Below are 23,965 nucleotides of genomic sequence, written 5' to 3' on the forward strand. Positions count from 1 at the left end.
GGTTTTACAGTTTATATACATTATTTGTTGGATGGACTAATCATGGATCATGTGCAGTGATATTATTATGCTGATATTATTATTAACGCCAAATGTAATAGTAACCTAAGATGTTACTATCACATTTTGTGGGGTAACAGGTATGCTAGAACTATATACAGGAGATGCAATCCTGTTAGAATTATTTTAGGCCATACGATTGGATGTTGGATGTTGGTCGTGTCCATTATAGAGATAAATCAGGGTGACATGTCACTCTTTCCGATCATGTTCATTGTAAATGGAGACAATTAAACAAATGTAGTAGCCTCACGTAACTTCCAGTCTCTAACATTTCAAACAAATTAATGATAAGGAGGTACATAAGAATTTATTGTTTTAGCAAAGTTGGGGCTAATAGAGAAACAAAAATTAATGACACGCAGCTCAAAAACGAAGCAATGCGTTGAATTGATTGATGATTAAATATGCCATTTTGCTAATGTCAATATCTCTAGTTCCATTTCCTTGTGGGGGCAAGAAGTGATCACTCGGCCAAAAGTGGCATCATTAATTCATTAAATAGAACATATTTTGCCCGCACAATGGACTGGAGCCAGCATTAGCAAAAGGGTGTATTCATGAAAATCAATTGTTATAAAGGTGTGATTGTAAAATTCAGTCGAACGAAATCAATTATACAACTGGCATGTGCTTTATGGACCTACAAATGGTAAAATATTACATAAAATAGGTCGAGACATAAATAACGTTATTTTAAAACATAATCTAATCTCGTGTTACTTTCATTAAATTTATAAGGCAAGACCAACATATCATGCATCCCGTCTCTTTTTGCAACCTGAGTAAAAATTAAAAGAAAAGAAAAATTCGGGTGAATACTATTAAACAAAATGGGAATTAATAGAAGAACAAGGTTTTTTTTACTGTTTTTTTGGGGGGGGAGCAGGGGCAGTCAGAGATCACCTAGCCGGACCGCTACGTGGAAGGGTTTTGAGGGGGGTAGGGGGGGTCCAGTCAAAAATCACACAGCCTGACTAGGCTAGGGCCATGAACTCGGATCGCCGGGACATGGTCCAAAAAAGGAAACCATGTACGGTCAAGACAAAATTATTATTAAACCGAGTTGGGCCACGAATGCATACACAACCGAGCTCGGTTTAATGTAAAATCAAAACCGAATACGGTTTGTGTATTCTCTAGGGTCGGCGGTTATCACCGTGGACGTTATCTGGAAACGAAATACAGTTATGAAACCGCACCAAACCAAGGTCGGATCAAGGCAACCCCTGTACAGTTTATAAAACGAGGAAGGTGCACCAGCACCAGTCCCCCTTTCGACTTCAATTAAATTGTTATCGAGCTTGAAAACAAATCGAGCTCTATAAAAAATAAAATCCATTCGTGCTCTATATAATTTTAGCTTAATAAAAATTCAATCGAACTCGAACAAAGTGATTGAGCTCGATATAGCATCGTACGGATCCCCCCGGAAATGAACGGCCCCACTTGCTCATCAAGCTCGAAAGCAACTGAGGTCGATTCGTGATCCAAGGTTTGTCTGTCTACCGAGCACGATCAGTCGATATAGCACTCGAGGCTTTTGGAGCTCTATTACCTAAAATCAAACACGACAAACTGAGGTCGATTAGTAATAGAGGTCGATGTGGATATTGACGTCGATTGCCATGATTCGACCTCGGTTGCCCAGAAAATAAAATTGATCCGGAACTGCTACACGAACTCGGACTCCAAATGTCACCTGACAAAGATTGTCCACCTTCCACCAACATGGTTTGCCTCAGCGTGGAGGTTGATTCGGAACGTCTTACTCTCTTTGTTACTGAAGATCAAGTTCAGGATCTTCTCGCCAAACTGTCTTCTTGGTCTTTGCGAGAATTTTATACTTTAAAGCAGTTGAAGTCTCTTCTTGAAAAACTCTCTTTTGTGGCCGCTTGTGTCAAACCGGGTTGCATTTTTATGTCACGTTTACTGAATAGTCTACAAGTTTCTCCTTCAACGCGTGCAAGGCTCAAGGTTTCAGTGGATATGAAAGCCAACATCGCCTGGTGGCTGGATTTCCTCCCTATTTTCAACGGCACTTCTTTAATCAAACCCCAGCATTGGGAGTTTGACGATTTGCAGTTCACCACAGATGCATCCTTGCATGCTGGCGGAGCGACCTGTCTCAACGAATGTTTTACTTGCGAGTTCCCCGAGGACATTGTTCGCAGTGCACAGCACATCACTGCCTTGGAACTTTACACCATTGTGGTCGCGGTCAAGTTTTGGGCTACCAAGCTTCACCAGCACAAATTTATTGTTTCTTGTGACAACGAAGCCACTGTGACAGTGGTAAACTCTGGTAAATCGAAAGATCCTTTCATGCAACGTTGTTTACACCAACTATGGTTTACAGCCGCTGTGCATGATTGTGAACTGACTGCTCGCCACATTCCAGGCGTTCATAATGTTTTGGCTGATGCGTTAAGCCGTTGGCATGCAGATTCGTCTTACCACGAGATATTTTATGGCTCTGCCGCTAGTTTAAGCAGACAGTATACATTTAGAACTGTGCCTCCCGATTGTTGTACTTTTCAAGTCACGTAATCTCATATCTTTTGTAGCTTATGCACCGATTATTTTTTTTGCTTTCCATAGTTGGTGTTTCAGGCGTTTTAGCTGTGCTATTTGCGATTTTTTTTCCTTTTCTTTTTTTAGGTAGTCCACAAGGTCTCCAATTTTTGGATGGTTTTGCACATCGTTTAATTAGGTTAGCTCACGCTAATTCGACGCACAAAAATATGCAGTCGCATCTTTGAGTTTTTACTGCATTCTGTCAGTCTTGGTTTGCGCTCATTTCCAGTTCAAATGCAAACTATCTTACGATATATTGCTTTCCTCTTGGTTACAGGTCGGTCTTACGGCACTGTCCAAAACCATATTGCTAGTATTAAGCATTTTCATCATTTGTTAGGTTTTCCCCCCAGGTGGGACAATTTGTATTCCTTTCAGCTAGTGTTATGTGGGTGTAAGCGCTTTTTGGGGGTGGCCCCAGCACGCAAACTGCCCATTACTCCCATTCTACTTTTGTGTATGGTTTCTTTGTTTGACACCAGTAAGCCAATTCAGGCGGCTATCCGAGCTTTGTTTTTGGTAGTGTTCTTTTCTTTTTTACGAAAGTCTAATTTACTTGCTCAATCAGATTGCCTTATTCCCCTAAAGTACCGCGGCGCTCTGACTTTCATGTGTCACAGTACGGGGCTTTTCTCAATATTTGCACGACTAAGACCATTCAGTTCTTCCAGCGGGCTTTATGCATTCCACTTCCTAGTAGTCCGGGTTCTCCCCTTTGCCCTGTTGCGGCTCTTGCACACCACCTTCGTATTATAATGCGGTTGGCGCATCAGACCCACTCTTTTCAGTTAGGTTAGGTTCTACCCAGTCAACGTGTGCTCTTACGTTTCGTTATTTTTCCAGTTTTTTAGCCCGGGTTGTTGCAGCACTAGGCTTAGACTTGCGAGCTTACTCACCTCATAGTTTTTGGCGTGGCAGTGCGACTTTTGCTTTTGATTGCAATGTTCCCGCAGAGCATATTAAGTTTCAGGGTGATTGGAGCAGCGACGCATATTTAGTTTATTTAGGGATGTCTCCAGCTCAGAAACATCGGGCGGTAAATTCTATGGCTACTAAAATTCATCAGTTATCTCAGTAATTTTGTTTCTGTAAATTTTTTATTTTGTTTTCTTTCACATCTCAGTCGATTTAAATATATATTTTTCTTATCATTTTACCTTTAACCACATACCACTTCTTGTTTGGGTTGGGTGTTGGAGTTATATTGTCATCAGCTCTTGTATCTTAGTTTTTAGTCTGATAATAAACTCTTTGTTCCAAACTAGTGGTCTGTGGTTAAATGTAAACAATTGTGTCAATCGTCACCTCGTGAGGATGGTTAATTGTTAAATGTTATGACGTCATAAGCATTATATTATCTTTGTACAAATAACGTGTAATCAGTCATAATCTCTTGTAACCACAGTCAAGCTAATTTCGTTACCCTAATTCCCTCCCACCCTTAAGGTGTTGGAGTTATATTGTCACCAGCTCTTGTATCTTAGTTTTTAGTCTGACAATACTGTCTTTGTTCCAAACTAGTGGTCTGTGGTTAAATGTAACCAATTCAAGAAAATGAGAAAGTTGTCGAGAACCCGTTTGGATGTGTCATTTTGTATATTGTGGAATAGATTAGCAATAATAATACATTGGTTACCAAGGCAACGCAAATGCGCATTAGGAAAAACAAGGAAAAGTTAAAAATAGGCCAAGAACATGCCGCAAAAGGCTGGCCAAAAAAGAAGACTAGGGGTTAGCCATAGGCGTATAGGCGTAGAACTCTATGAAAAGTTCTAGGCCACGTTTTTGAATTTTGAATGAAAATCAATGCAAAACTACCAGGTAAACTTGAAAACTGTCTTCACTAACGATTCCAATGAGATACTTTTACTCCTGGAATGAAAACTAGTCGCCCACATACCGCTAACATCAAATCTTAGGGTAACAATGTTTCAGTCTCCCTTTCTCATATGACCCCACCAGCTCTACTGATTAATTTATCATGTTAAAATAAAGTTATTCATTCATTCATACAACGAACAAAGGCCAAGGTCGAGCAAGTCAATATAAACTAGTAATGAGCAGGAGTGAGGGCCTGAATACAACGTGAATGCTGTACATTTCAATACACTCTGCACTTTCTGAAATTGTCTCACTAGAGTAGCCTTAATAGAATCTGAGATCTCATACTAAAACAGAAATGATGAATCAAAATGAGAACAGCCTGAGTGTGCGGGATCATAAAGCTCAGGAACTTTGGAAAGCTTTGTTTCCTTAAGTAAATACACTTTCTGTAAGGACGTGTAACTTGATCTGAGTTAATATTCCACTGGCTGTCACCATGACAACAGAAATGCAATGCATCTGTTTATGCCCCCCCCCAAAATAATCCTACTAAATTTCAGTTTCAATGGTTTTCTTCTCTGTCTTCAGGATGTGTTCGCTGATCGATTACAGAAAATGATTTATTTCTACATCAAATTTGAGCAGGAGAGTCGAAATATAATTTTTTGCTTTTCCAACAATTTTTTTTCTTTTTTCTGCGGGTTTTAATTGAAATTGTTGAAAAAATTCTAGTAGCTTCCATGAAGGTAAACTTTTAATCTAGAGAATATTTTTTATGCTCTTTCAAATGAGATATAGTAGATTATTCTCTTGTAAATATTTGCTGAGATAAAATAATAAACTTATATGACCTTTGCCACACCCATTTTTGATGTGAAAAGAATAAGTTTACCATTAACAATTTGCAATTCAATAATAGTAATTTAGGATGTGTTAGTATAGGTAATCATACCGTTTTGAGTTCAATTTGGAATTAATTTGCATGAGTGAGTTTTTCAAAAAGCTGAAATTGCATGAGCCGCTTTGGCGAGTGTAATTTCAGCTTTTTGAAAAACTCACAAGTGCAAATTAACTCCAAATTGAACAAGAAAACCGTATGATTACTTATTAATAATATGAACATGAAAAAATTCGTGCGGAGGAAGTGCCACAAGATCTTTCTTGAAGCCATTTTTTCTCATTTGAGAAAACCTTTTTTCGAAGTTTCAGCACAAAATTCTCGTCATCATTTTACGTGATATCATTTTCTTAGAAATTCCCTATTGTCTTTCAGTCAATCATAATCCAGAATTTCGATGTGTAATTTGCACTGGTGTTACACTTTTTACACTGTGTTACACTTGAACTGCACTCCTCTTAGCCAATCAGAATTGAGTAATTTTTTCATGCGTATTATTATTCCAATAATAAGAAACACTCCTATTATGTATGGCGTGCTTGGTAGGCAAGAGGACTTAAGGATTCTTGAAATTTGGGTCTGAAGTTTCAAGACGGAAACTTCTCCCATGGTATTCATTTTTAATCTGTGTTGAATACGCGACGACTTCTGGGAAATAAATTACAGGGAGATTTCATGAAGCAACATAGAAATGTGGGGAATCAAGTGCTTCTCCTGTTTACAATGGAGTGCATGGACATTTCAAACTACTGGAAGTGCGATACTGAATAACTGAATGTGTTGCCTCACATCCAAGAGATGTAGTGCATCTGGTTTAAACTTTTGATACCTAATATAACCCCCTACACTGTATATCAAATAACTTTTAGAGCTTGATATCAAACTCTACTAAGAATTTTAAAACAAAAAAAGTCGTTGGATTTTTTACAACCTCTAAATGCAAGCTTCCAAATAACCTTCAGAAAGCAACAAGTCAAAGCTACTGTCAAAATTTAAGGGTGAACGAAGAAATTCCCTTTGATTTGTAGTTTTCAAAAGGGACCGAAAGGTGATTCCAATGCTCACATTTAGAGGAGGTGAAAAATTTCTCAATTTATTTTATTTTGAATACTTGCTTTAGTTTGATAGCCAGCTCTTCAAGCTTTAATTTGAAGTAGGGGTTTAAGTATCTACAGTTCAAGCAAACACGCAACATCGTTTGGTCACGAGGTGCTTCAAGGTATACGGTAACCCTAAACTACATTACTTACTCTACCATACCTTCAATTATCCATTTTTGCAATTGTCTTTGCCCCAACAGGCACACCGCATTGTGCAAGGCCGGTTTTCTCGTACACATACACATGACAGGCACTTTCCCTTTATACATTTGCAAATAATCTGCAAGAAAATCAACCTTAAGTATGTAACTAGATGTAAAAATGCTGTTGCCAAAGGTTCAAGATAGGAGGAAAAGGTGAACAACATAAGGTTCTCATCAGAAGTGTGTGAGGGTGAGTCTCTGGTGTCACTTGGTGATGGGGCTTTCTAATTAGCTGCCACATTTTTGTGAACCATATTGCCACGTGGATTTGCTTTATTAACTTGACTAAGTGATTTCAGAAAAACTGCTGAAACCTACAATCCTGTCCAATAGCCCTTGGGACACTTAAGAAAATGCCAAATGGTGGAACATTATTTTGAAGTGAGAAGTCATTATTGAATTTTCTGAGCCCTTCTCCCTCATAGCAATGTTAAAATAGTGGATCTACTTTAGTTGGATCAACATCAACATTGTGCTGGAGATGAAACGAAGAAGGTGAACAGAAGACCACATGTTGGTATTTTCACAGGGTGGGTTGTTTAACAAAAGTGCAAAAGTTTATTTCAAAAGTAAACATTTTAAGGTATTTTTTCCCAGTCCATACTTTTATCAATATATAGTGTAGTTAAAATTGGTATCTACAAACACATTGGATTAATGGATCCCGCAAAGTCCAATTAAAAGTTTGGTGAGAAATATTTCAGGTTAGGATACCCTTCCCAGTTTCACATAAGCATGTTCTACATTAGAAGGTTAAATAATCAACACCTGCTTGCAATTTATTTTTTTACAGGCCCATCACATTCAACTGAGGTGAATGCAATTCTATATTCTTGTCACCACCGTATTGGGAGCACAACATCACACACGCTGTTATTTCACAAAGAGAGTGTGCCTATCACTCTCAGAAACGTGGTAAGTAATGGAACATCGTTTTTATTAGTTAATTTTGTGTCTAAGTTGTGTATTAGTGTCTTAACTCCCAGATGAACAAAAAGATTTGAGCGAAGGTTATATCCATCAGGAGTAATGTAACAGTGTCCTTGATTCATTTCAGAATAATAAAACCCCAGGGAGTGATGGAATTCCGATTGAATTTTACAAAAGGTGTTGGCCCACGATTGAAGAATCTTTCATTAATTGTATTAATGAATGCTTGAAAAAGGTGAGTTTGCGGGTTGTCAGGAGCAGGCAGTGATAAGTCTTATTGAAAAAAGGCAAAGGTCTCTTTATAGAAATATACAGCCAATTTAATTATTAAATGTGGATGTTAAAATGATGTCTTAAGTTATCGTCACTAAAATTAAGAATGTGTTACCCACTACTGCGATTCATCACAATCAAACTGGATTTATCAATGATCGTTACATTGGTGAGACAGCAAGATCTGTTTTTGATCTAATAGATTTTACACTGTCAAAAAACATTCTTGGGCTACTGATTTTTATTGAGTTGCACAAGGCCTTTCATAGCCTTGAATGGAACTTTCTCCTCTTCTGCCTAAGAGTTTTCAATTTTGGCCCAGATCTTACCGCTGGATAGAAATTTGCTATAAGAATATTCCGAGTTGCATTACAAAGAATGGTTTTGCGTCAAAATTTTTTGCCTTGGAACGTGGGGTCAGGCAAGGGGACCCATTATCTCCCCATCTCTTTGTACTAGCAGTGGAAGTTATGGCAATCGCTATATGGCAGAATAAGTGTTAGAGGCACCTCTATTGATGGACAAGAATCAAAACTGCTCCAGTACGCAGGTGATACAACAGCAAACCTTGCCAATTTAAACTCAGCCCGCCCATTTTTCGACTTATTGGATACTTTCAAACTGCTTTCAGGTTTAGCAATTAACTACAGTAAAACAAAAGGTATGTGGATCAGATCTTGTAGAAATAACAACTCTAAACCTGCGGTATCAAATGGGCTCGCGAACCTATCGAGGCTTTAGGTGTATACCATTCATACAATCCAGCCTTTCGAGAGAGAAAAACTTCATTGAGAATTTGGACAAGATTAAAACACTCCTGAACCTGTGGTCCTGGAGAGGCTTTTCACTTTACAGCAAGGTGACTGTCATCAAATCTCTAGTTATACTGAAATTTGTTTACATATGCTCTCTCATCCCTGTTGCAGACGAATTTGTGAAAGAGTTATATCAACTAGTTTACAAATTTCTGTGAAATGGAAGAGATAAGGCAACTTGTCTTACGACAATTAACGATTATGCTAAAGGTGGTTTAAAAATGATTGACCTAGATTGTATGATTAAATCTTTCCGTTTGACCTGGCTACAAAGGATATATAATATTACGGAAGGCCCTTGGAAATGGTATCTCTTTTACCTTTTAACAAAGTTAATGACTTCTCGGTTCCTTCACTATTCTATTCTCAACTTTTGAAATGTTCTTCTGTATAAATATATATATGTATACAGGATACAAGTTAATTGGTCTCTCGAGCCAACAGTGCATCTCTGCCCCAGGAGGATCACAAATGGATTCACAGTCCGAACCTCAGTCAAATGAAATTAATTAATGAAGTTAATGAAGGAACCAAGAATGGACAACTTCTCAGAGACATTTTCATTTGAAGAAAAACTTTTTATGCCCTGAGTGGGATTTGCATACAGGAGATATATTCTGTTTTTCAGCTACTTTCATGATTACTTTTTGCAAATATCCTTTGCTAAATTGGTAGTCAGTAATAAGTTATGTAAGCTATTGCTATGTAATCGATTATGTAAATATAGAAATAGCGGTTGATTTACTTGGTTAATGACGGTAAGGACCTGTATATATCGTAAGTGATTGTAAGAAATGTAAATAGCTGTATCGTCAGTAATGTCACTAAGTGCACTTTAAGTAATGGAAAATATCTGTGTCACTAGTAATGTGAGTAATTGTACTGTAAGTAACGTAAGTAGCTGTACCATTTAATTCAAGCAAAATAATAATAAAAAACTCTGTAGCTGCAGTTTTATACACAGTTGAGGGTTGAATGTTTAATGTTTAAGTTGAAGGTTGAAGGTTTAATGCAGTTTACGGCAGGAAATGTAAGCTTGTGGTTATGAACAACTAGTGAGACAATCTCAGATAGTGCAGAGCGCAATTGATAGCTCTGGTACAGTAGTCCCATAAGTACTCACCCCTACTCGGTTCACTTCCGGTTTGTGTCTATCTTGGTAGTCTGCTACGGCTTTTCCCCTTTGCAGTGTGTATGTTTCAAGGTTGTATTTTCATTCAAGGTCCAAACATTACGCACAAATTAATTACTACTGGTGCTTTAAGTTGATTTTCGTTCATTTTAAATTCAACAATACGCTGAAGCAGCAAACGTGACAATTTAGCTCTTCACGCCAACTTTGTAACTTGATACTTTTGTTTTCCTCGCAAAGCCATGTAATATGAAACCCCTGTTTTCTCCAAAACATACGGAAGATGTCCTTGTTTTTTGGAGATAAATGAAAGAAAGTTAAATATCTGATGTAGTGATGAAGAAACGGAACAGAGACGATGTTTTACTAAAAATGCAAATTTTTACCGATGAACAAGAACTAATTTAATTATCAGATAGTCACGAAATACCACTTTCTTTTTCTGTTGCCACCTTTGTTGTTAACAATAAAACAATTCAAAATTAACACACAACGATATTGATGGCTGAGAAGCTTTTCAACGAAAAGTATTGAAGATAAACAGCGCTACTTGGCCGATATGAATGAGTCTCCTCACAGACTGATTAAATTAATTTGCGCTTTCATTAGGTGCCACGGCGTCTGCAGCAATATTTGAGCATTTTTCTGGTTTCTTTTGTTACAAATTCACAATTTGCGGAGTATTAACGCCACTAACTTGAGAACTTTTTGGTCTCTCTTACAGACACAATTAAGGCAAGAAATAAACAAGTCGCTAAGGAGAAGCAATATATTTGAACTCTGACAAAGCACACTATTGTAGATTGAAAACAGCAGATGATATCTGTTGAACCGACCTGTTTGTAATTCTAAAAGCTACGCAGCCACAGTAACGTTTCACTTTTGCAATAAAAAGGGACAACTGGCGCTACCTGAAAAATAACTGCCGTCCTTGGTCACATGACACGATATATAAAATACTGCGTGTAAAGATAGTGTATAACACTAACAATGCTAGAACGCATGCGTCTTACATGTTGAGCTCTACCATAAGGAAAACCACTCAACATTTGTGCGTGATTCCGTATGCAATGTATCCTTCACCTAATATAGAGGCCACGAACCCTAACTAATCTACGCATGCGTTTAGGGCAAATTAGTTTTGTTCTAAGGAGAATGGTACCACAAGGAGAGCAAGGGGTTACCTGAAACAAATATATAGCTTTGCGATGTTCAAAGTTAAGCGACGGCGATGGAATGTGTTTTACGTAGAGTACACATGTACCTTTCCCACCCTACTCCCACTACTTCCCTGCCTCTAGACTAATTAATTGAAATTAATTAATTAAACAAACATTAAAGTTTACACCTTAGCGCCATAGGGCCATAGTGCCATAGCGCCATAGTGCCATAGCGCCATAGCGCCATAGCGCCATAGCGCCTTAGTTCCTTAGCGGCAGGCAACCCCCATAACCATCCCAATAGTGCACTCTGCACTAAAAACGGCTCTTTCAGGAGCCACCAAACTTGTAAAGGCAATGATCTATGCGTACTCTGATATTATTTGTTTACTGAAGTGCTTATAAGTTTGCTTTACCGGCTTATAAATTTTCGATGGAAAGTGTTAATTTAAGTAAATCATGGCACGTTGTCCAGATCTTCTCGCAGATAAGCCACATCCCTGATTTTTAAGGAAATTTTCTCATTTGTGTATCTATAAAGAAGTGGTGTCATCCAACGGACTCAATGGAGTTGCGGATGACTTATTGCAATTGCAAAAGACTACTTTTGGACACAAACTTTGAATGAATTCGCATCATTTATGGAAAGAGAGTCAACTTCAGTCTTTACATTAGGGCTACAAGCGAATATAAGTACTTGAACTGAACACCATAAACGACAAAATTTCAATTACGTTAAAGTTGATTGAAAAGGATTATCCTGTGTCACGTATCACTTGGCAGAGATCCGTGCTACTTAAACTTGATTTGTGAGCTGTGTTGAATTTTCATCCTTAAATTTTGGTGTTATCATACTGAACTTTGTAGTATATGCCCTGCTGCTGTAACAGATCACTGTATTGATAACTTAGCAAAAACTACATAATCTGCACATTTTTAAGTTTAAAAATGACTCATACCTAGGATTCTTCACTTAGAATGTCTGTGCTAAATAATTTATGATAAATCAGTAAATGTTTTAGTGGATTTGGTGAAAAAAAGCTATGTTCCCAATAAAAGCACTGTTGATCTTGATCGGCCAATCTTCACTTTTTGTTCAACTTTCTAGACTAGTTCAATCTATTTAGAAAATATTAATAAATAATCATTTTAAACAAAGGGTTTTATCGAATTTTACCTAAGAACGAGAACCAGTCTTAAGCCAACTGAGAGCTGGCTATAAGTAAGCATTGGACATAACTCTGTAGATCACTTTTGACCAAACAAAATGATCTTGCGGTTTTGACTACGGTCGTTTAAAGATTATCTTTGTGAATTTTGAGTTACAAATTTGCCGGTAATTGTCCACTACACCACCTACTACTAAATGACTTAATAAAAAACTCAAGCATCATGATATTGAGATAGTTAAGGTTACTGTATACCTTTAGAGGTGTCAGACATCCAAGCGAAGTAGCGCATCCAGTTTAACTGTAGAACATTTATTTAAGGCCCTATATCAAATTAAAGCTTATAAAGTGGCATATCAAACTATACCAAAAATTTTGAAATAAAATAAATTGTCGAATTTCTTAAGACCTCTAAATTTGACCGTTCAAGTCACTCTTTAAAAGCTATAATTACAAGTCGAAGTGAACTTTGTCGTCTGTTTACTTAATTTGTTTCGTGATTCAAAGCGCTAAAATAGTGTGTGGGGTTTGCCATATTCAATTTCAGAGAAATGTTATGCAACATATTCCATTAAAAAATTATGGACTGAAGATCGAAAAATCGCTGTCGGAGAAAAATCTTTCACAAAAAATTTCGCTGGTACATCTATGTTGTTTACATGTCTAACTATCTACTCTCCAAATTTGAGGGCAAACAAACAAATTGGCTTTGCCTGAAAGGTGATTCCGATGCTCACATTTAGAGGAGGTGAAAAATTTCTCAATTTATTTTATTTTGAATACTTGCTTTAGCTTGCTTTAGTCTGATAGCCAGCTCTTCAAGCTTTAATTTCAAAGAGGGGTTTAGGTATCTACAGTTTAAGCAAACACACAACATTGTTTGGTTGCGAGGTGTTTCAAGGTATACGGTAACCCTAAACTACAATACTACTTACTCTACCGTACCTTGAATGATACATTTTCGCATGTACCACGTTCCCAACAGCTACATTTTGGTGTGCACGGCTGTTTGGCTTTGACACAACGACAAGTCCGACATCTGTTCTTTTCCTTACAGCTGCAATTTATCTGCAAGAAAATCAACCATAAGTATATAACTATGAAGTGAAAATGCTGTTGCCAAAGGTTCACAATAGCAGGAAAATGTGACCGTTGAGGCTGTACAAAAGGAATCTTTGCAAATGGGGTTTAAATGGGTATTGCCTGATACGTAAATACAACACCAGGTCCTCATTAGAAGTGAGGGAGGGTGAGTCTCTGGTGTCAGCTGACGATGAAGCTTTCTAATTAGGTGGCACTTTTTTTGTGAACATATTGCCATGTAGATTTGCTTTATTAACACACAAATGAGCTCCTAGAGTCTATTAACCTGGTAGCCACAGTGATGGTTGTCATATCTTAAATGTGATAAAATGCCTAGCCAACAAGCTAATAGGGATGACGCGAAAGAGAAAGGGAGGAAAAGAACTTGAGAAGGGGGCTCCCAAACTGACGAAGAAGATGTGACTGGAATTCAGCCAGCCATGTGGACATTGCAGAGATGCAACAAACTCAATAATCAGAAGCATTGAAGAAAAGCTCAACTTGCTGTGAAGTTTCCTTCCCGAGTTGAAAATTATAAGTCCAGAATTAATCAACTCGAAGAAGAAAATAAATCCCTCCAAACAAGCCTGCAATATGCTCAAGCAGAAATCGAAGATCTAAAAATGAAGGCAAATGACGCAGAGTCTCGGCAAGAAAAGATCAACGCCCATCACAAGCAAATAAATAAAGAACTCAAGGAATTACAAAGACGGCATATCAAACTGGAATGCCATAGTCGCAGAGGCAAATTAAAATTCTTTTGAATGAAGGAGCCAGAACGTGAATCTAACAGCAATACCGAGACGGTTTTACAGGAATCTATGCGCATGAAGCTGAAAATTCTACCCAACGACGTAAAGGCAATACACTCTGACAGAGTTTTAGGATTTCTATGCAGACATGCGATTGCCGAAACTATAGTCAAACTCTCCGCTTATCAAGCCAAGAACTTTGTAAAGTCGTTCATCAAAAACATTCCCAAAGGGACAAACATTGGAATATCCGACGACTTTCCAAAAAAAGTGGATGAGGTAAGAAGAAAGTTACACCTCGTTCTCAAGGCAGCCAAACGTGAAAAGAAAGAAGCTTACTTTAAGGTCGAAAAGCTTTTAATCAACGGCCAGAAACAGCTCATTTCCCTCTCTAAGGATATTTATTGAACAGTTAGTTTTAAACTGTTTAATTGACTCTCTTGCACTACCGTTCAGCTCAACCATTGCTTAATTGCTTTCGCTAGTGCCCCTATTTTGACGCAGTCAGTCTGAAGTAGTGAGTAGCTTGTATTGTGTGTGTTGTTCTATTTCTGTTGTAAGTAAGTTTTGATGTATTTATCTATCTATCTTTAACTCGGTCAACAACAACAAAATTAATACTGAGAATTGATATCTTGCCGCACAGTGAAAACTATAGTGTAAACAAGTGCTTTATTTTTTGCTGGAATATTGTGACTTCACCTTCTGCAGAGAATCTAAATGTATAAAATTATATCGCTTAATCTAAGAGGATTAAACGGTTCGTGAGAGCGAAGACAAGTGTTTTGCTGGCTACATCAGCAAAAATCGGATATAATTTTTTTGCAAGGAACTTATTCCTCGCTCGATACTAATGGAAGATGGAAGCTGGAATGGGGAGGCAAAAGCGTATCTAGCCATGGGTCGTCTCATTGCAGAGGAGCTATGATTCTTTTTAAACCACGACTTGAATACAATGATTACTTCAGATGATCATGGGAGATATATGTTAGCAGAGATTGTTATTGATAACACAAAAGTTTTACTGGTTAATGTTCATGCACCAAACGATCCAAACAAACAGGTTGTATTCCTAAGGGGGCTTTCAAACAATCTCCTCAGCATATCTGTTAATGAAAATCTTGTGTCGGGGGGCAATTTTAATTGCGTAATCAGCGCCTTAGACAAAAGCGGTGGCAAACCTGTTGACGTCAGAAAAGCATCGACTATTGAACTCAAGGCTTTGATTAAAACTTATAATCTGCTCCATGCCTAGTGCTGCAAAAACCCGGACTCAGTTGGCCCTACGTGGGCGAACCCCTCAATGAAAATACAATGTAGACTAGATCACCTCTTCATTTCAAATAAACTGAGTAATCGAATTTGAGAGAGCAAAATAATCCCAAATATTTATTCTGACCACTCTGCAGTCTTCCTCTCTAGATCTTTCTCCAAACACAAACCCCCTCATAGGCCCGGCTTCAGGAAATTTAACAACTCGTTGCTGTTGGACACGACAGATGTAGAATTATTGAATTTCATAATTCAAGAGTTTGCCAAAAAGCATCAGGGAACTGAGAACAAAGGTTTGTTGTGGGAAATGATTAAAATGGAAATCAGAGCATTTATAATAAAATATTCGAAAAAAAAGCGAGCGTGACGAAGAGTCTGCCCTTTTGTCAGGGATGATCAAACAGCAGTGCAAGCTCCAGACAGCATACAGTGATTCCCAAACTTTCAAAAATAGCAAGCATCAAGATGCGTGGCACAATCATACGTAGCAGAGCAGGCTGGTATGAACATGGCGATAAAAACAGCTAGTATTTCTACAATTTAGAAAAAACAAACCAAAAGAAAAAACGTATAACTTCCTTACAAGTCAATGATCACGCAAAATTAAGTGACCCCAAAGAGATTCTTGAAGAGGAAGAACACTTTTTTAAACAGACATATACATCAAAAAACATGAATCCTAATGGCTCCGAGTTTATTAAATTCTTTAATATGTATTATCAGAAGAAACTGCAAAGACTTGCGAAAGAATTTTGTCTGTCGATGAATGTAAACGAGCGCTTATGACGATAGAAGGCAATAAAACATCAGGTACAGATGGCCTCGCTTCAGAGTTCTTTCGCTATTTTTGTGGCTACTGTTGCCAAGCAACACTAGCCACTATGCTATCATGTGTGTAAGTAAGAAGAGTGTCCAATTTTCAGATTGTTTGGAACTATTTGGTCTTCTGTAACTGGAAGTCGAACGGCAGGGGGGGTTGGGGCTAGAAGGCATTCCCATAATGCATTGCGAATGAACTGTACTATCAACGGTTGTTTGTCACGTCCGTCTTGGGGAGTCGACTATTTCTAGTTTTCCAAATCTGTAAGTTGATTAGGAATACATTACCCGTCATAGTGATGAGGTTTTCTTTGTTGTTGTGAGACAGCAAGCTTCTCATTGACTCGCAGTGGAGTTGTGCCATTTCGCCTTCGTTCCGCTGGAATGTTTTCGCGAAGTTCCAGTCACCAACGTCCCTTTTAGTTGATTTGCCAACGGATTGGTTTAGTTCGCCAATGTCTTTCTCAGTTTGTCTACATCTCATAAAATTCGAAATCACCAAGTGGTAAAAACAAATCGGTGATCTTTTATAAGCTATTTACTTTAAGCTTAACTTGCGGGTATAAGTTATAATCTTTTTAATATTTCATATTTGTTTACGTTTATGTTAAATTAAGCTGAAGTCTCATTAAAGTTATTTTTAAAAATTAAAGAAGAAGTCTGCATACGAGCCAAGTGGCCCATCAGGCTGGAGCTTATCCCGGTTTCTGAAGCATGAAGCGACTAGGAGTATTTCTACCCCCCCTGGATGGGATGCTAGTCCATCACAGGGTTACCCCCAGCATCAAGTTTGCCGGTACCCATTTATACACCTGGGTGGAGAGAGGCACTGAGAGTAAAGTGTCTTGCCCAAGAACACAATGCAATGTCCCCGGCCAGGGCTCGAACCCAGACCGCCCGATCCGGAGATGAGCACACTAACCATGAGGCCACCGCGTTATTTTTAATGCGAAACAATGTCAGAAACATATTTTTCGTGAGTGTCGACCAGTGCGTCTGTGGGTTTTCTTTTAAGAGGCTGGTACACTTCGTGGGAAAAAAAAATTCTTTACCATAAATATTTCTTGCTGGCTCTGTAGTACAATAATATTTGCTGTTATTGTGCAAATGTAACGCTATTTATAACCAATTAATTTATACAAACACGCTATGCCTATAAATTATCAAACTACACTCTATTGTCTTTCACAATTATTTTACTGTGTATAATCAATACTTAGTGGAGCATCATCCATCCAAATACATAATTCAAGATTGATAATTATAGCATAATCACACGGCTGGAAGATTGGCAGCTGGCCTGTGGAGAAGTTGCCTCTTGGTAGTTTGATTCTTTGTTGCCAAAAAAGATTGTCAGTTGCAGCCATCATCTAAACTGTTGGATCTTTATGTTTGTAATAATGACAACAAAAGTTTTATGGCTGAAGCCTCTGATGTTATCCTTTGGTCTGTTTAATTGAAAAGTTATAGTAGTCTGAGTCATTAATTTTGTGTGGATGTTAATATCTATGTTTCTGGGAGTGCTGTGGATTTTTGTTATGTAAGATTAGTTGAAGGAAAGATTTTTACATTGTCCTTTTCGTTCAGGTTTCAAGTGTTTGAACAATCATGACATTGAATTCTCCTGACATTGCTTTTTCTGAATTGAGGTCATTAGTACTTGAATTTTCCACAGGCTGTTTCAAGTACTCCTCCCTTAAGCAACTGAAAATATTCCTCTGCCTCATTTAAGGACTTTTAAATTTCTTTGTCAAGTATCTGTAAGTCATAACTCTTGATCAAATGGAAAATGCTGAAAGCAAATGATTTTGTGATAGCTATGTTTCAGAGGCTGGTGCCTAATTCAAATTGTACTTTCCAGAAAATATTCATTCCCTTTCCACTGTACATGTCTGAGGGTCTTTGGATTTAACCACTCCCATTCCTCCAGATTCCTCTAATAGCACTTTTACATTTTTTTAAACTTTTTTAAAACGGCTAAAATTGTAACCCAGTCGTCAACAGCATAATCTCACATATTAATCGTGCCGGCTGTGTTGACATACGATTTATCTCAAAATAATTGGCTTGTTGACTTACAACTTTCATCTTTCTTTCACTGCGCTGTATTATTTCGTTGTGCGGGGAAGAAATAATCTGATTGGTCTTTAAATGTGCTTTTCGCTTTTATTTTTCGGTGTTTTCTCAAATGCAATCCGTTATAGTAAAAGAATGAAATGAGCTTACAAGCTTATAATTTCTTATTTTCTTATCAGTTTTACACATCAAGTTGAGTTCTTTTTGTTGATATATTTTTTAATATTTTGGCCCTTCATTTATTTAACTTTAAATAAGCGGCGTCTTGAATACTGCACATATGGTTTATTCTTGTGCTTACGCTTGCTCTGAAATATTTCCAAAAATGCCAGGGAATTAGGGGCGGGCCGCGTGCAATTTTATGCAGGCGTCAATGGGTTGAAAAAACAAAATAAAACAAAAACAAAAAAACCCATGACATTCCAAATTTTTACAGAGTCAACTCGCACATCCAGGTCACAACTTTGCTAGTTCATAAGGAATGAGGCAGTAATGACATGCAAGTGTCATGTTGTTCTAAAAAGAAACCCAAGTTCATGCAGACATGCGTCTTGTTTATAATTAATAATCAATGCTTTTCAAAGCAAAGAACAAAAAGATGAACCATAATATAAATATTAAAATTGGTAATGAAATTATCGAACCTGTTAATAATACTAATTTCTTAGGGTTGATTATTGATGATGATCTGTCTTGGAAGCATCATATTATTAAAGTAACTTCTAAGATATCAAAGCTATGTAGGATTATGGTTAGAGCAAGACATTATTTACCTATAAGAACATTATGAACTGTATATAATGCTATGGTTTACCCATACTTGAGTTATTGTAATGTTGTATCGGCAAGTACTTAAACTTCTAGATTAGATGCTCTATACAAAGTGCAAAAGAAAATTATAAGAATTATAACTTTTTCTACGTACCAGCAAGAAAGTAGACAATTATTCATATCACTCCAATTGTTAAACATATATGAGTTAAACTCTTATCAAATAGGCTTATTCATGTATTCATACACCAAGCTTGCCTAGTGCTTTCTCAAACTATTTCTCACTAAATAATACTATTCATCAACATTATACCAGGTCTTCTGGAAAATTTCATATGAAATTCAAAAGAACAAATTATGGAAGATTCTCTATAAAATATAAAGGTCCTCTGATTTGGAATACCTTGCCAGATGTTTTAAAGAATACAAGGTCTTTGCAGATACTTAGAAAGAAATTGAAAACTTTCGTGCTTAATCAAAATGTTGATTATTAGATAAATTTAAACTCATTATCATTATCTTATTATTGCTGTTTTGTGGACACAGATTGATATGGCCACCATATATTATGAACTGTTATTGTTGAGTTATGTTATATAATAGGGGGATCTCCTTAGAAAAGCTTGTATGAGCTTGCTGGGATTTCCTGCTACTCATGATTTTAACTGATCTCCTGCCACTCAGATTTTAACTTTAACGCCCTGTCGGCTTCGACAACCCGCCACAGACATAGTGACTTTATATACAATTAGTTTAGTTAGTTTATTGTAATCATATAGTAGATTAACTTAGTAATAGTTCTAGTTAGCAATTAATTAAATAATTAATTTTATTGTAAATCTAGGAATTGTAATCTAAACATTTTAATCGTAATTTTAAATTTTTAGCAAAGTTAAATTTAAATACACGACCCCACAAGCTTTTAGCTTTAATTATTATCGTGTTTAAATAAAGTTTATCTATCTATCTATTTATTATATATCACACTGTTGTTATAGATGAGTGGCCAATAAACAACATTGAAACATTGAACAAATATACCTATTTTTGTTATATGTACCAACGTAGGTATTTGGGTCATGTCTCTGGTATTTAAAACACACAAGGCTCAGCAATGATCACTTTCATTGAAATATTCAATAATTTATAACATGAGAGCATTGTCCCAGGTATACTGGATGACTTCATTGTAAATATGTTTTTTACTATCCTTCACATCGTCAGTAGTGGGAGGTGCGGTGGCCTCTTGCCTAGTGTGCTCGTCTCCAGAACAAGCTGCACAGGTTCGAGCCCTGGCCGGGGACATGGTGTTGTGTTCTTGGGCAAGGCACTTTACTCTCACAGTGTCTCTCTCCACCTAGGTGTATAAATGTGTACAGGCTAACTTAATGTTGGGGGTGACCCTGCTATGGACTAGCATCCCATCCAGGTGAAAACCTGCGAATGACCCAGAATTATGAAAAGGTTTTGTTTATATCTGTGAAAACTTGCTCGAACTTTGACGCGCTGCATTATGGGAAGGGCTTGCAGTCCCCCCTGATCGAACGGGAATGTAGTCCAATGTTCATGGTCACAAAATAGTTGAATGTAAAATATCTATTTTCTGTCGCTTTTACACAAACGCTATAATCGAACGTCCGCTGGTCTCATTTTGGACTTACACAATACCGAAAGACCAGTGAAGCTAAATCCTGCTCTCTCCAATGATCGAGTTTTTATCAACTACTCACGCATGGTTGGGAGCTCGAGTTATCAGGTAGGAGTACTCTGTACTTATGTGAATATCTTATTGTGGACCAGTAATCAGACACAGCATTCAAGCAATGTGCACAGTGTTTCTTCGTAAAATGATTTTAGGCTTCCGAAGGCGCAGAAAGAATTTTCTTCAGGAAAACATTCCTGGAATCGCTGATACGCAAGACAGCCATGATAGCCGATTGCTTCGAGATTGATTTGTCCAGCTTAGCATTTGCGAAATGCTCCATGTAGAGGATTGTACATGATCTGGCAATGTAAAGACCTCTTTTGGGGTTATGAAATTTTCCCTGGGGAAACTATTAATTCCCTTCGTAGATCAAAATATTGTCCTGCGAGACGCAAACCAGAAAAAATCTCGCCTTTGGGAAATGTGAATTTCCTTCGGAGAACAAAAATATGTGTCCTTAGAGACACAAAAGTATTTCCTTTGGAAAACGAAAATCCCTTCAGGTGACTAGATAGATCTCTGGTAGTTGTACAATTGTACAACATCCATGGTTGTTATGATGCTGTACATGAAAAGCAAAAGTAGCCTACTGGACACTGACACAAGCTTGGAAAAGCTGTGTCTGTTGTTTATTGTGGAATGTGACAATAATATAGGGAAGATATTTGTTTAAAAACATTGTTTTTGTTATTTAAATGTTCAAAACATTAAACAAAAGAATTCTTTGTTTTGCCAACCAATAGTTCTCTGACTGGCATATTAATAACGATAGGTGACGTCACTGATATCTTTGCTATATATAGCTCTTATTAACAATCAGATTATGAGCTCGAGATTTCTATGAGGTGATAGTGGATGAGGCCGAAGGCCGAATCAACTATCGCCTCATAGAAATCGAGAACGAATAATCTAATTGTTTTAGTAGAATTCTAACTGAAATTAATGCAAATAACGGTTTTCAATTATTTTTCAATGCATTGTTGAACTTTAAGCTTTAACAAAACAGGGGCAACCAACGACCGTTTTTTCTCGAATGCTTTTAAAAGCTGTTTTAGGCTATGTGGAGTAATTTTAAAGCTCTGTAGGTTAATTTTAGGTTGCGCTAAAAAAAATTTATCTGTTTGGTTATTCTAGGGGAACTTGAGTATTCTTGAATTTATTAGGGCTTTTTTGTCCATTTCCCAAAAACCTTAGGTCTTATCGCCTTTCCGAAAATGATCGCTGACCTTTTTTCGATACCCAAAACGACATTTTTTACAATTCGAAAACAACAGACATTAAATTTCTCATATCACGAAAGTTCAAGGTGACAATTCAGAGAGGATTAAAAGCCTTCCGAACAGATAATTTACCGAAACGATCTGCTGGGTGCCCCTAACAAAATCGCACGTATTGAATTGTCCTTGGCAAATTTGCAGTTGTTTACATGCGCACAGCCGTTTTTTCAATAATTTAAAGTTTTTATAGTCAAGAAGCCGTTAATGTCCTTCTTTCAGTCTTCTCAGAAATTGAATTATCCATTTACATCTAAGCTTTCTTCCAAAACTTCAGAAAAATTATAAAAACGTCGCATTTCTTGGACGACTGACAGCCACTGCACTCTAGTGGCTGATAGTATACGTGTAGCTCAGCCAATCAGATTGCAGCATTTGCATTGGTATACTGGTAGAATTCTACTAATTTGTGATAGTAAGAGATAGAGGACCATCCAGTGTGTTACTGAGAAGACGTTTGAACTCACTGAAACATAGAAAAATGAGAAAGAAAAATCTTCCTGTTTCATTCATTAAACAATGAAGTAGCAGGTTTACGAAAAGACAGTTTCTACAGCAATTGTTTTGTGAAATATATTATAACATGTTTACTGTGTCATATAATTCATCAGAGAAACATGTTTTAGTGTCAAATCCTAGTCCTGCAGCAAGTAAGTAATATTGCCTCTTCCAGAGGAATATACAGCACTGATTCTTAAATTCAGTGTGAAATCCGTCGGTGTAAAACACAGAAAGTTGTCTGCAGACTGCAGACTGAGGTAACATGCTGACTGAGGGTAAAATGCAGACTGCAGACTGTGGACTTTTTAACTGAATTGTGCTACCGTTTCCATCATTGATAGCTAACCGTAAACATGCTAACCAGCGCGTTATTAATAGGGTAACCTGAGTAATTTAAAACAAGTGTTGATGTTAATGAATGGGTTTGTAAAACATGCCATAGACATGAAGTGAAGTATAAACTCTATGTGCTGAACATTGTTAATTGCATGGTAATTTTCCACAAAACCAGCTCTCTTTGATTTAAATGAATATGAATGGAGATTGCTAGCACCAAGAATTGTAATTCAAAAGCTTATGCAAGACAGTTTAAGATACAGGATAATATATTGTTAGTGTTCTTGCTGATGTTCTATTCTAATACTGCCAGTATGTTGCCAATTGGCTACCATGCAAGGCTGGTGCAATCAAAGTCAATTTTTTAATAAAGATGGTTCCAATATGAGAGTTTTGTATTGTCATTTAATATCAACCCTTAGAAGGTAGTACAGGTGTCTGATTGGTTGATTATAGCAATTTCTATAAAAATGATGGGATTGGTATTAATCCAGAATAATACATTACTCGATACAGCAGAGAAATTCACAACCTGAAAATGTTAACTATGTAGTATGCAGTATGTGATAATCAATTATGAGTAACAATAAATGCAAATAGCAAAAATGTTGAGTCATAAAAAAACACTAGGTGATGAAAATGAATAAAGTAAGCATGAAGGTGAAATGCCTGCAGGTGTTACCTTCTGCTGGAGCAATGTTTACTTAGCTAATGTATATTCTGGCACTTGTTTTTTCTTGTAGAAAGTCAGTTGATGTCAACATAGTACCATTAATAGAATGTTGATTATATAAAGAGAAAAAACCTCTGAAGAATTAGCATATCTTGCTCGCGCTTTGTTATTGGCATTACCTGGTCTCAGACCAGGATTTGAAGAAATGCTGCGATGAGACGGTTATTTTTAAAGTAGAGTGTACCTCTTTACATGACATGGTTGCGTTCGAATATTTACGCCAAACATAATGGATGCAATTGTAATCAATTGTTTACTCAAGTTTCACGTTTCAAAATGTTTTTCTTTTACCTGAAGTCAAGTGTGGCTGTGGCCATGAGTCTTCCACAAAAATTAAAAGTGCCGATATTGAATGAATAATGTGTGCTACAGTTGTAACCTTCAAAAAGGAACATACAGTAGGCGGATGGAAAATCCGTTTTGAGCGATATGGACGAGCCGGTGATTGAAATAAATTTGCATAACATTACAATGTACCAAAAGCAGCGTCTATTTTCATTTA

This window comes from Orbicella franksi, chromosome 8 (assembly GCF_964199315.1).
Source record: "Orbicella franksi chromosome 8, jaOrbFran1.1, whole genome shotgun sequence".
NCBI lineage: Eukaryota > Metazoa > Cnidaria > Anthozoa > Scleractinia > Merulinidae > Orbicella > Orbicella franksi.